The sequence below is a fragment of the Panicum virgatum genome, chromosome 5N (assembly GCF_016808335.1).
Source record: "Panicum virgatum strain AP13 chromosome 5N, P.virgatum_v5, whole genome shotgun sequence".
Lineage (NCBI taxonomy): Eukaryota > Viridiplantae > Streptophyta > Magnoliopsida > Poales > Poaceae > Panicum > Panicum virgatum.
Window position 1 is genome coordinate 23,247,861 of NC_053149.1, and position 15,360 is coordinate 23,263,220.

Consider the following 15,360-nt stretch of genomic DNA (forward strand, 5'->3'; position numbering starts at 1 on the left):
TCGACGACTACAATTCTAATGATTTCGATGAATACCTTTCCGACAACATGGAAACCACTCCTCCTGCAATCACAGAAGCCCAAGCCGCTACCAAAGAAGATCTACTTGCTCCTCCTTCTCCTCTAGCGGTGACCGTCACCGTCCAACTGGACGAGTAGAATCCAGCAGAAGATCTCTACGAACGTCGTCGCCAGCTCAACCAAAAGAGGGCGTTCAGGCGTCAACGCCTTGCTAACAGCCTACAGGAACAGCAAGGCGACAACTACGACTACTCCAACTGTGACCTCCGTAGTGTGATCAACGTTGGGCGCGACGCGCGCAACATCATCATCTCAAGGAAAAAGGAACGGCAGGAAGTCGAGGCGTACAGCCCTTCTTCCAACTATCGCATCCCGCCAAAGGCTTCTGCATCCTTCAAGAAGCACAAGCCAACAACCACCAATACCCGTCCTCAGGGTAAACCACGCACCCCACACCAGGGTGAATCGTCCCAAAGCCGAAATAGGATCAACAAAGTACTGCTACATAAGTGCTTTATCCACCCAAAGAGTTTCCACATAATCTTCTTGTGTGACTCACTCCGCAAGGTAATTGGGGCACCTCTCCTGAAGGAGACCTTACCAATACTCTAGTTGATCTTTGTGACAACTAGTTTTACCTCGAATTTAGTCGACAATCATACCGACTAAATTATTTTTTTGAATAAGTTTTATTCAATCATGTAAACCATTGCTCACGTCCAACGAGCAAGGGGTAGGTCTTAAGAGTCAGAGTTTGTCATTTTACAATTATTGTAACTTCGACAAATCCAAATAAAGTTGATTTCTCCTATATCGACTACTTGGCTCTCACTCACACAACTAATACCCCCATCTCGAATGCCTTGCTCAGCACGTGAGCAGCCATCGAGTACTTCTTACAGTTCATACTCGAGTGCTTTTTTGACATTTATGTCTTGGACAACCCGACAGGGTTCGTACCTAACAGTTCTATCTTAAAAGACACTCTAGTCCTATGGTAGGACATCCTACTCGCCCTGCCCGAGTAGGTTTTGGATACTCTTTTGGCACCTTCATCTTGGGCAACCCTACGGGGTTAGTACCTAACAGACTTGCCCTAAGAGTTACTCCAGTCCTTGGTTAAAAGGACACCTTACTCGCCTTGCTCGAGTAAGTTTTGGATATCTTTCTGACTTTTACATCTTGGGCAACCCGACTGGGGTTCGTACCTAACAGTTTTGTCTCAAATATCACTCCAGTTCCTGGCTAAAGGGACACCTTACTCGCCTTGCTCGAGTAAGTTTTGGATATCATTTTGACATTTACGTCTTGGGCAACTCGACGGGATTTGTACCTAACAGTTCTGTCTTAAGGATTACTCCAGTCCTTCGTCAAAGGACACCCTACTCGCCCTGCTCGAGTAGGTTTTGGATACTCTTTCGGCACCTTCGTCTTGGACAACTCGACGGGGTTAGTACCTAATAGACTTGCCTTAGAGTTACTCCAGTCCTCATGTAGGACACCTTACTCGCTCTGTTTGAGTAAGTTTGGGATGTTTCTAGAATATTCACGTCTTGGTTAACTTGATGGAGTTCAATCCTAACAGTCCTATTCTAGAAATCAATCTAGTCCATTAATAGGACATACTACTCAATGCGATTGAGTAGTCTGGTAAAATAGTTGCATACTATCTGGGTAACTAAATAAAGTCTATCCTAAATGGTCAACTACGAAAACACCCCCAAGGAAGCATAAATAAGCTCTTGATACTCTAAAATAAGATGACACAAGTTTCCCGCTTGCTCAGTCTACTATGGGAATCTCCACCGCAGAATCTTTTTGCCTCGAGTACTTGACGGGTACTACCCGCTTGCTCGAGATACAAAAAGAATTTCTCATTTCCCTTAGTACTCCGAGTACTTGTCGAGAGCTGCCTGTCCTCTTATCTATCAAGAAATATCTTATGACTCCTAAGTACTCTACAAAGAGTTTTTCCCCCCCGATTGGACAACGAAGTCCACATTAGCTACGTGGTAACTGAAAAATTTCTCCGAAAAAGGGAAATCTACATTAAGCTACGGCTTTTTCTCTCTTACGGTGCTATTCCCACTTGGTTAATCTCGAGGGATTCAATCCTAACTGGTTAGCACCATGGTTCCAGCTTAGAACCATATAAACTCGATCCTATTCGAGAATCCTCTGTCTCCGAAGGCACCTACGAATACAATTCCTTGTATCTACTTATATGACTGAGTGGGCCTGATGCTGCCTACACTCAGGACCCTTGAGTACAATTACTCGCCACATCAAGGGAATACACAACCCAAACACAAGTACTCAACATTACACAAATATCCAACATTTGTCCAAAAGTACTTTTGACTTATATGCCAACTCAATTACAACAAAAAGTTCAAGGAGATCCAGCATTACTCAAAGATTCCACGATCTGATCGGCTACATTGGAGGTTTCCTCCAGGAACTGTTGGAATCTCTCCTCTATACAGTCAGCTTTGGCCCCTTGCCCAAGGGCGTCTAGACGAGTGGTTGGCCAGTAAGACTTCACCAACCCCAGCACGTGACCCACATACTGACGTGTGATGTTGGAAATAAACCTCTCAAAGGCTCTGGGAACTTTGCGAAGCCTCCCTGCCAATGTGAGCAGTTCATCTCCATCCTTTTCTGGGACATCCATGGCCTCGAATACATAAGAATCTTTTTGAGCTGCTTCAAGGCTCCCTCCATCTCCCGGTCGGAGTCCTCCTTGATCTTTTTGAGCTTTTCTATTTCATCTATGTTTCGGTACATAAGAATCTTTAAATCCAGTACCAAGCTTTCCTGAATCTCTAACGATTTGGCACAAGCTGTGTACTCGATACAGAGAAAATCTTATAAACACCAAGCAGATCTACTAGTCGAGTGCATGATTAAATGCCAAAGGCTAACCTTTCTTGGATTGGGAGAGCTTTTTCAGCTTCCCCTCAAGAGCACTCTTTTCAAACGAAAGAGTCTTAACCCTCTCTCTAAGAGCATTTAGCTCTACTTCATCCTGGGACTGACCACCTTTTCATCCCAACGCTTCCTGCAAAAAATAAAAGGATCAGTATACTACTCGATCCATTCTCAAGGTACTCGAAGTATTCGAGTACTTACTTCCAATAGCTTGACAGCAAGCTCCACCTTCTCGCGTGGCAAGCTACCCCCCGATGTGATCAGGGAAGTACTCGCCATAGTCATAGGCCTTTTGGGCATTTCGTCAATTCTCCCTACAGTATTCCCTGTGACTTGGGAATCTACTGGAAAAATGTGCTACTTAATTACACTAAGAGCAAGTAAAAGCATGCCTCTTCTACAAGGTGCTACAAGTTTACCTGTAGGGGTCTCCTTTGACTGTTTCTCATTGCCTCCCTCAGGAAGCTTCTCGCCTTCACCCCCTTCTGGAGGCTTGTCGCTTCTACCACCTTCTGGGATCCCTTCAATAGCCCTCTCTAAATTGGGCAAGGGAGAATCCCGAAGCATGGAGTTGAGCATCGCCTTCGCTTCATGAACACTCATCTCAGGAGTGTTCAGGGGCTTCTCCATCTCAGATTGGGAAGCTGAGTTACCCTCAGCCCCCATGTCCTCTCCCAGGACTGCATCCCTGCAAAGACAAAGTAGTTACAAACTACTAGATTCAAAACAGATCCTACACATACAAGTTCTAAAGAACTTACACAGGAGCTCTTATTAGGGTAAACCCCTTGATGCCAAATTTGCGGGCAGGCTTCGTGACGACCGTCAGCTTACCTGCATCAATGGTTTTATCTACATCAGAACTACTCGCTGAAGGAGTAGTCCCGAACCCATTTGATGGGTCCAATGTGGTGGAGGGGACAGTCTGTCCCACCACAGCATCATCCCCAGATGCTGATATCCGTGGCATCTTAGCCACCTGAACTTGAAAAAATAAAACACAATTAGCAAGTCAATACTAAATGTACTCGATTCTAAAGACAACAAGCTACTCACCTGTCGATAGTAGTTTGAGAGGAACTGCGATGCTTCCTCACCATAGTTTGAGTACCTTTCGTGCCCCCAGCCTGGGTACTGGTACTCGCAGAAGGGCTGAACTCCCTATCACTCCCTTCCTTAGCTCCTTCCTCATCTGCACAATCAAAATTATACATCAAATATTATTTATATGACATCTCATATGGACATACTTAGAGATGATTGGCAGATCGAGAAAGATTGAAAGAGTAAAAAGGCGAATAAATGCCTGGTAGTGAAGGACTATTTTTAAAGTGCTCCACGTCCTCCTACAGACATCAAAATCCTATTAGGTTCCAACTAAGGTAAAGTACTCGATTTCTACGCATCGACTACTCTTATCAAGTACCTGCTTCGGAGGATTCATAGCAGAAAATGCACGAGGAACAACTGGGATCTTCTTCACATTCTTTATCAGTCGTTGTATTCGACTGAACACTATATCATCCGAGATCTCTTCCTCTGAGTATCTTGATGGATCAGTTGTTCCTTGGTACTGAAATCCAAGCGATTCCCGAGCCTGTAATGGCTGGACTCTTCGCTTCATCCAGTCAAATATGACTGCCTCCCCAGTCAACATATTTTGCCTTAAGTTGGCAATCCGGTCGAGAAGTTGGGGGATCTGACTGTCATCGACTGGTTTTTTATTTCACTTAGGCCATTGGATTGCATTGGGGGGTCTGGGGTAATTGATGGAAAGCTCCCTGATGGGTTCTCGATAAAGAACCTCTTGGGTTTCCATTCGATTACTTTATTACTAAGCTTACATGGAATATACTCCCTATCTTTCCATTGTCTAAGTAGGAGACCTACACTACCTACTACATCTAAGATGAATCTATCAGGCTGCGGCTTTAGATGTAAAAGATAGCGGAAAAGCTCGAAATGGGGCTCGATGCCCAGAAAAGCTTCGCACAAATGCATGAAGATGGAAATATGAACAAAGGAATTTGGGGTTAAATGATGCAACTGGATCCGGTAGTAGCGCAAGAGCCCAGAAAAGAAAGAAGAACAAGGGAACCCCAATCCCCGTTCCAATTATGAGGTGAAAGCAACAACTTCCCCCGTATTTTCATACGGATGATCCGAACCCAAGGCAGGACGCCATTGGATAACAGATCTGGGAACTAAAAGACCTTACGACGCTAGAGATTCCAAGTCAGATTCGGAACACTTGCTTGTGTTCCACTCTTCATCACGTGTTGACTCCGCAGCCACACTCCTCCCCTTGATCGCCTTCTTAGGTGCCATCTGGAAATCCACAGATCGCTTCACGCGCATAAACTGATGGAAACCCTAGGAGGAGGATGGGGAACGACAAGGCGCAAGAATTTTGGATCTAGGAGCTTGAAAGCGCAAGACAGATCTAAAACAGTAAAATCAAATGGCGGCCAGTGGGGTAAAACCTAAGTTACCATTTCATTTTATAATAGCAGTGGCAACACGGTAAAACACCCAGAAAGGCCAACAGTCCGTTGCAAATCGCAGAAAACATGGGATTTTAAAGAGACATTCTTTTTCTGGGATTACATTCTGGAAAAAGAAAACACTCACATCCCTAGTCGACTACTCGACCCTTCTTTCCTTAACTAGAATTACATTCCAGAACAAGGAAAAGTACTCGACACAGTACAACTACTCGATATTACAACTCGAGTACTTTTTATTATAAAACATTACAAACAACTCGGGTCTGCACACACACATGATGCCTGGATCTCCTAGAGCTTCTAGTCGATGTCTGCTGCAGTTAGATCGGCCTGAGGCCGTGACAAAGTACAAACTTGTTATTCCCATTAAGGGAATAATGATATTTGTATTCAGGGAGATAAGCTACAAGACGTTTGGAGGTAGATTACAGTAACCACCACACAAGTCCTCTTGTAGCATCTTACGGAGAAATTTCTCTTTCCCCCTGAACACATTATGACAAGATTAAGTCTTCCCACCAGAGATGGAGTTCTTGGGGGTGCACACCCTAGGAATCCCTAGGATGTGACACAAGAAGACTCCATTCATCCCCTGAAACTCTGCCTCATTGGAAGATGCAAGGACATGATGTCCAAAATGGATCCAATGAGAGCAAGGCAGTGGTAGGTGGAGGCAGCGGAGACTTCTCTTGTCACTCGCAAGTTCTCTTCTAGCATCTTTTGTTGGAAGAAAATACAGAAATTTCAGGAGGGCGAGAGCAAGAACACCAAGGAAAAGCCATGGCTGCTACACTTTGGTGCTTCTGCGAAGGGCCTCTCCCCTGCCTTTTATAGCCACAAGGGGGCTTACTGAGGACCCGTGAATCAATAGTGCACGTTTCACGAACGCATTCATGGCAGCATTCATGGGTGTAGTCAAAGATGCGATAATACAGATTCTCCAGAACAGTAATGTCCCACGTGAGCACTAAATACAGAGCCGTACATCCCGGGTTTTATTTCTGAAGTTATTTCAGGTGCAATCAGTGTGGCGGATCCAATTGTATCATTTTTCTAGGATTTTACCTAAAAAAGAGGTCTTTTCGGATTCCAGTTCTGATGAATCCTGTAAATAATCTGAAGGATAAAATCTGATGCCACGACTTGAATTCTTAATTCCAAATCTACGCTCTAGGGCTACTCGCAGCAAAAAGGATTTTGATCTAAGGCTCGGGATCTGCTAGATATAGGTATCAGAGATTTATTTTTCAAATTTTTTGGAAAATAAAGAGGCAAAAAGACTGAATTGACCCTCAGCCTAATTCTGCGATTCAACCTAAGGCTCGGGGGCTACTCCATATGGAGCGCGAGTACTTTGCGCACCATATATGGTCAAGATTTCGGGGCTTGAGCACCTCACAGCCTCGGAGCAAATGGAAGTACATGGAGACTACTCGACGTATTTGAAGGAAGGATCAGAAGCAATCCGAAGGATGTGCTGACCACTTGTAGTATTTGAAGACGCCCAGCCATGTACTCGACGCCTACAGGACTCGGCTACGAAGAGCTCAGGGGCTTGTCAGACCTGGGACAGCAGGACTACTTATAGGCATAGAATGTTCTAGAGTAAGGGATAGCTCATGGATGTATCTTACCTCTTTTGTAACTACTCGAATAGGCAGTAGAACTAGCAGCAGTACAAAGGAAACTACCCGATTGTGTTGTAGTAGGACTCCAACTGTACTCGGCTAGGACTTTCCATGTAACCCTGTCCCCCCGGATATATAAGGGCGAGTAGGGATCCCCTCCAAACAATCATCAACACCTAAGGCAATACAAACCACACAGGGCGTAGGGTATTACGCAAACTCGCGGCCCGAACCTGTATAAATCTTTGTGTTCCTTGTACCATCGACTTCTAGAGCAGTCGATCCCTACCTACAAACCCTACTGCTAAGGGTATCCCTGAGCAGGCTTGGCGGTAAACACCGACAGTGTGTGTCACATTACCCCTGATTATCATTCATTTATCACTTACCCCTGTATAGTCAGTGGTCTTCATCTTGCTCATACGTGTCATGGTTATGCAACTAAGTAAATACACTTTACACAACCTAGCCATCCCTTGGGAAAATATAAATAACGATACCCTGGATACTTTCGGGTGAAATGCTACAACAGTATATCCATGCACTTGCAGATCCTTCTGTAAACGTTAAGACGTACCACATGGCATCTTCGAGGCACCGTTACTAGGAACTAACCACTCCTAGTGATGACGCTAAGAAATGCCAACAAGCATTTCTGGCGCCGTTGCCGGGGATGGCACTAGATGTAAAGTTTATTTACTAAAGTACATAAACATGGAAATATAAGTAAGAGGTAGCTACTGCTTATACAGGCTAATGTGTTTATCTTTTTGTTTTCTCCTGATTGGATGAAAATAGGGTAGTGTATGTCTCGTTTCTCCTTGCTGACAAATTTCGTTGAAAATCCCGAGAAGCTCGTGAGAAGGGTCCGACCTCGCGTCGTTCCTCCTCCGATCTCGCAGTCGACAAGCGAACCAGCTTTCCAAGCACCATTAACTGAACTCATGGCTGAGAAGACTCTCCGCGACTTCTCCGTCCCCTCAGCTGCCAATGTGGAAACTGGACCCAATGTTGATGTTGGGGACATGAACTTTGAGCTGAAGTCCAGCCTCATAAATATGGTGCCGGCTAGCCCATTATGTGGCAAGCCGAATGAGGACGCCAACGCCCATCTCCAGAACTTTCTGGAGCTTTGCAAGACCGTAACCATATGGGGCGTTACGGTTGATGCCATCAGGCTCCGCCTGTTTCCTTTCTCCCTCCTGGGGAAGGCGAAATAGTGGTTTTATCATAACAAGGAAGCCGTCAGCATGTGGGACAAGTGTTCCATGGCGTTCCTCGCTAAATTCTTTCCGTTGGGCAAAACCAATGCCCTACGAGGAAGAATCTCAAGTTTCCAGCAGACGGGGATGGAATCCATCCCAGAAGCTTGGGAAAGGCTGCAAGAGTACATACTCGCCTATCCTCATCATGGGATGGATGAGTGGCTCGTGCTACAAAGCTTCTACAACGGGCTAACGACTACATCCAGAGCCCATCTTGATGCTGCTGGAGGAGCCTATCTCGATCTCACGATTGCCAAGGCTACGGCCTCAATCGAGAAGATGGTCTCCAACCAGGGCTGGAACAAGGAGCGTTCCCAGTCCAGAACCAAAGGAGGAATGCGTACTGTCAAGGAGACAGATATGCTCGCCGCCAAGCTGGACCTCCTACTAAAGAAGATTGATGAAGGGAACCGGCCCCAGATGCCTATTCCCGTCCATGCCATGAACTCGTACTTTACGTGCAAGGTTTGTGGTGACAGTGGACACTCAGGGAATGACTGCCATGAGACCCGTGAAGATGCAGCATACATCAACAACAACAACACCGGGTTTCGTCCACTAGGAGGCCAGGGTGGGGTCAAACATGCCCACCATTCCAAGGAGGAGGTAACAACTATAACTCAAATTTCAATTCGAACCAACCCTCCTTAAGAGACCTAGTCTTTGGCCAAACTAAAATTAATGAATCTTTAAACCGAAAGCTTGCTGCCAACGATAAAATTTTAGAAAGCATTCATGCTAAAGTTGAAACTCTTTCTTCTGCTCATAAAAATCAACTTAGTTTCAACAAAATGATAGAAACACAACTGGCTCAGTTAGCTGCTGTTGCTCCTGTCTCTGAAGACGGGAAGATCTCGGGACAACCCGAATCTTCCATCGAAACTGCAAATATGGTGTCTTCCGGGTGGGGCAACCTTCCCCGGCAGACTTCTCGAACTAACCATGCAGGAGAAACCACGCACCCAAGGATGAATGCGTGGTGCGGGCTAACAGCGAAAAATTTCATGGAGATCCAGGGGTGCCCATGATCAGCTGTTCCATCTTCGATCAACCCTACACACGGGCCCTCTGCGACCTTGGGTCAAGCATAAACATCATGCTCAAGGTAATCTTTGAGCAATTACAATATCCTGCTCTTTCCCAGACCTGTATGCTCGTATAGCTTGCAGACTCCATAGTTCGACATCCTGGAGGGATTGTCGAAAACATCTATGTACGAGTCTGGAATTGCTTCGTCCTAGCCGATTTTGTCATCCTCAACATGGATGGAGACTTAGGACTAGACCTTATCCTCAGACGACCGTTCCTGAATAGTGTGAAGGCTAGGATTGATGTCAGATCTGGAAAAGTCTAGTTCCGCATCGGGGTCGATGAAATATTCTTTAAATTCCTCCATGGGAGGGAGCAGAGGTTCGTGATCCAGCAGGCTCACGACAGAAGTCCACTCTGGGGTGCACCTGAACCCCAACCAGAAGAACCTACAACCATACGATCCAGAAGAAGACGCTCAAAGAAGGTGTGGCGTAAGGTCACAAGCTCGTCCTCGTCCAACTCTCCAGGACAAGCCGAGCAATGGTGAACACAGCAGGAGAAAGGTCCCGCTCGTCAGACTCTAAACGACGAGCCCTTGCCGAAGGTAAATCGATACGTATCTGTAAGGATCACCGGGGTGTCCGACCCTAGATGGGGAGGGGGTGAATAGGGTCGCTAATTCGCTTTCTAACCTAGGGCTCAATCTACTTGCATAAGATAAACCTAACACGTGCTACACATGCTAGTTATGACTAAGGTTTATTTATGCTACTCTCTACTTACCCCAAAAGACTTGCAACCTATGGCCAATCCTAATCAAACTAACTAGGAAAGTAAAGGCACACAAGATAGAGTAAATGTGGAAACGTAATAAGGTAAGTAAAGAGATAAGGGAGAGGATATGCAAACTCCCGTGAAGACACCAAGACACACGATTTAACGTGGTTCGGTTAGGACACCAAGTCCCTCCCTACGTCCACGGCTACTTGTCCAACAAGAACAAGTGTGATGCCGAGTCTCTTCGCTTGATCACCGTCTTGCGTTCTCCACCAAGGCTTCCGGCAAGAGAAGGCTAAGTGGCCCCAAGTCACCAAGACAAGGCCACCGCCACCGTCTCTCTCAAAGCGTCACCAATGGCACCGTCTTCACTCTCGGAGCTTCTCACCAAGAGGGGTCTCCTTCCCCGCACAAAGTGTCGTTGCCTCTCCACACCAAGTCGGAGGGTCACACGACAAGTACACGGTTGCTTGCCGCAGCAAGACTTTGCTCAAGGTTGATCTCGCAAGATCAAGTCCTCCCAAGCACTAAGCTTTTCAAGCTCACACTTGCACTAAGCTATTCTAAGCTTGAATGCGGCACTAAGCTCAATATGGTGGATGGAGTTGATGTTGATCTTCAATAGAACTTCCAGAGTCTCCAACCTCTTCAAATGACCCGGCCTTGGGGGTATATATAGGCAGCACAAGCAAATATAACCGTTAGAGAAAAGCTGCCAGAAAAGTGCTTAACGCCGGTTAATCCGATGCACCCCAAATAGCCATCATCTGTTCAACTGGTGATACTAAACAGCCCGCCTCAAAAACTAGCCGTTATGTGTACGAGCAATCAACCGATGCTGCGTCAGTTTAACGGGTGAGTGTAGTTGTCCTGTGAACTCTGAAAAACCAACTCTCTGGATAATTACACCGACGTTCACCAAGAACCAACATCGGTTCATCCAGTGTATAGACCTTGCCTCAGCTTCTTGGTCCATTGCACCGACGTATTCAACTTTCCTAGCGTCGGTTCAATCGGTGAGTGTGAGCAGATCTTTTACCAAGTCCATTACACCGGTGAGTGTAAAACATCCATTACACCGGTGAGTGTAAAACACTCAATGCCGGTTAATCCGGTGCTAAGCCCTAGCCCGCAGGCCTTCTCTGTGATTGCACCGGTGAGTTCATTTTGCCCTATGTCGGTTCAACCGGTGATAGCAAAATACCTCTGTTTTGATCCTTTTGACTTGGTTTCTTTTGGATTTCTTCTCTTTGTCATCACTTGAACCTAAAAGCCTGAGGATATCATCTAAACAAACACATTAGTCCAAGTGTTGTGTTGTCTATATCAATCACCAAAACATTATACTGAAATATGGCATGAGAGGCCATTTTCGCTGCAGTATCTCATAATCACCCTCCATCATTTTTTTTCTTTTCTAGACTTTTTCGTTTTTTCCACTGCATGTTTGAATTTTCAAAACACCCTTGCACGCTAGAAACTTTTCTAGCACTTTTTCTTTCTTTTACAAAAATCCAAAAATATATATATATTTCTGAGCATGAGAATCCCTTGAAAAGTATTTTTGAACATTTTTCGAGACAAAGTTTGGCCGGGCACTCAAATTTTCAAAACATAGAGCCGTTAGAGGGAACTTGGGCACATGATGTCAGCTAGGGGCCCGACAGGGGGGCCGGCCGAACCCTAGGGTCGGCTGACCCCACCTGTCAGGTCCCTGCTGTCAGCTTTCTCCAACGGCTACTAGCCGTTATGCCCATCGTCTAGCCGTTGTGCCCGGGCTTCTCCCTTTAAATAGAGGCCGAGGGGTGGGTGTTGAGCTCTCACACTCAACTCTCACTCTCTCTCAAACTTTGCTCTTGGGTTTTCATTGGATTTTTGCTCAAGATTTGAATTCAAGAGACCTCTCTCTCTCTCAATTCTTTGCTGCAAGAAAGAAGGAGCAACTCACGGTAGGAACATTCAATTCGGTTTCACTAACATAACCCATTTCGAGTTGCACTTGTTTTTGTTCCTTCATGAAAGGCATAGGGCGGAAGGTTTCCGGCATTCAAGAAGATGACGGGTGGAAGTTAATCCCGTTCTCGGGATGGCTCAAGCTCGTACACACCCGAACCTACGCCTACACCAAGCACGATGGACTATGAAGAGATCGAAGCCGAACCGCAAGCCGGGGTCATAGAGATTGATGTGGAAGATGCACCGTACCTCGACTTGTGGGATGATCGTGAATGGCAAGGCTACACCATCTTCAAGAACAGAAACTTCGTCCACACCTGAGCCTTTGATCCGGACCTCCTCATCAAAACAAGTATGTACGAAGACTTCTCTAATGTTTGGCATGAAATTGGATGGGATAAATTCGTTCCTGTTGAGGAGTATGGTTCTCGACTCCTCACTATCCAATTTCTTTGCACTCTTCGGGAGGTGGAAAACAGGGTTTATTTTCGACTTTTCGGGAAAGAATATTTGCTTTCTTGGAAAACTTTTGGCGGCCACCTCAATTTCAACAAACGCTGGCCTATTTCTTTGGACCAAGCATGCCGAGGTTTTAATCGTCATGAGTTTTGTGGCCGGATTTCGGGTCAAGTTGTCCATGGCAAGTTTGCACCTCGGTGCAGCGATATTCATAATCCAACTCTTCAGTTGATGCACAAGTGGTTGACCATCACTCTCTTCCCAAGAGATGATGTCCGACCCGTGCGCAACGATGAGTTACTCATTCTATATGCCATGGTCAACAAGATCAAAATCTCCCTCGCGCAAGCTTTGGTTAGACAATGGCTTTCGAATTTCAAGATGACGGGTCCTATTGAGTGCACTTCTTTGATTACCCGCATCACTACACGTATCGGTGCCTTAGAGGGGAATTTTATTCCTTTCATTGAGGGCGACCGTGTGTATATCGATGAGGACTATTTGATCCAAGGTCACACACTCAAGAAAGGCCCGAATGATTCTTGATTTTCTTTTACACTGGGCTATACAAATGAGATTCCTGCTGCCCAATGCAGAGTTCCATTTGCATAATTGCCATTTGCTAACCATCCCTCTCGTTCCACGAGAAGGGGGTCGCAGGCATAGATCTTTTGGTTTGCCTGGCAGGATGACAAGAAGCAGGACCAGAAGGGAAGTAGAGCCGACACCACCGCCTTAGCAGCCACATCACTCACATCACCATGAGGCCGGTGGTTCATCATGGCACAGTGCCAGCACTGAGGAGTGGACACGGCAGGCACTAGGCCACCGGTCCACTAGTTCCAGCTCCGGTGGAGCCCCGAACCTCATCAGACGGACGTCTTCGTCCTGAGGTTTCGGTACCATCACCCAGCAGCTAGAGCTGCGGGTGCAGGGCGACAACATACAAGAGACGCTGAACCAACACATCGACAGTACCCAAGCATGGCAGCGTCACACCGGCGAGAGACTCCATGACATGGAGCAGTCACAGTTGCAGCTACAGGAGGAGTGGAGGGCGTACTGCCGCTGGACGAGTTTCAACCCCGATCAGCCGTAGTAAGCCTGAAGCTAGCTTAGGGGAGGACCCCCACGAGAGGTAACTTGTATCATTTATATTTACTGCTTTCATAGCCTTGCATGAAACCCATAAAAAATTGCAAAATTAGAAAATCCATAAAAATCTGCATAACTAAAAACAAATAAAAATTTGCAAAACTTAGAAAACACCAAAAATATTTTCTTTTAATATGTGTAGTAAGCATGGTGTAAGTTTTCCTTGTTGAGATAATGAATAGTTGCTCTGTTAATTTCCTTCATATGCTTAGTTACAACTTTATGCTCTACCTAATTTTGGATTTGGTGGCTTAAAATGTTCATACCTGAAACTTGAAACTTGTGGGTAGCGAAAAGCATGATCCAAATTTAAGTTGTTGTGAGCTATGATATGGTTAAGTAGAGTTGCTATGATCTTCTCCTATGTGATACTTGACATCTGGAGTATTTAATTTTTGAAAACACAAAAATATAATAAAATTCCTCGATGATATGAAAATTCCTATCCAAAGCCATATGTTATTGTTATTGCAACTTGCTATCTCATTGAGTTTTGTTAAATTATTGTGACCCTTAGTGAGATTCATTTCATACTCCCATGATCAAGATCATGTACACATGTTCACCACATGCTATGCTTCTATACTAGAAGAAAGCAAAATTCCATCCATCTACAAAATAAAACTCCATGTCCATGTATGACACCACTCTCTCAAAAATATGCCAAGGATATGGGGCTATGCAAAAAGAAAATAAAAAATGCATACCCAAAGAAGGTATGCCACATGCTTTGGCACATCAAAAAAAAGGGGAGAATAAAAGATGCATACCCAAAGAAGGTATGCCACATGCTTAGGCATGCCAAAAAAAAAGAAGAAGAACAGATAGCTCCTTATCCAAAAAGAAAGAAAAAGAGAGAGATGGTGCATACAAAGAAGTTCATACACCATCCACCAAAAATATCCACACACTTGCACATCTTGATCAAGGTTTATAACTTGTTTCTCCTTTGGATCCGGTCTTTGACTTAGCAAAATATGAGAAGCAAGTATGCCTTCAAATCCTCCATACCTACAGCTCCACAAAAATAGCCATTAGAGATAGGTTGAGGAAGAAAGGCACAATAAAAAACCTTGGTAAGGAATTATACACATTGAGCGATCTGAGAGATTATCCGAGGAACTTTATAAATTTCTTTTGAAAAAACTTTACAAAACCTCCGGATTGACGGTTGAACTAAAGAGAAAGAAATATGAGCACTCTATGGTACCGTTCTAACTCTCAACCGCCAAAGATGAGGTGAAGCTATAAGCACCACAGGAGTAAGGTAAGAGGTAAGAACATAAGGCCAACTTATTCAAAATCAAGGTAAGAAGCATTTGGTTGTGCCTAAGTATGAGTTGGAAATTCAACATTGTAGCAACTCCTAATCAACAACGAGTGCCTTGTTTTGCTCAGGGACGAGCAAAAGGCTACCTTGGGGGTGTTGTTGACGGTCGTTAAGTGCGAAATATGACCGTCAACTATACTCATTTAAGAAGAAAAACTATACCTCTTACTCGCATATTTTTATCACTAACCTAGCTCCACAGTTGTTTTCGAGAATTTATGATTTCAGGAGTACAAGTCCGGAATAAGACGAAAACACGACGAATATGTAGACAGATCGTGTCCTGCGTAACATAAGCAA

The 15,360-nt window shown here is 45.1% G+C and overlaps 1 non-coding gene across 1 annotated transcript; it reads right to left on the reverse strand.

The window, feature by feature from the left end:
- Positions 1-8,396: 8,396 nt before the first annotated feature.
- LOC120677030 lies at positions 8,397-8,503 on the reverse strand. The gene has a single exon (XR_005676095.1). It is a non-coding gene; the product is annotated as a small nucleolar RNA R71 (small nucleolar RNA).
- Between the last annotated feature and the right edge of the window lie 6,857 nt (positions 8,504-15,360).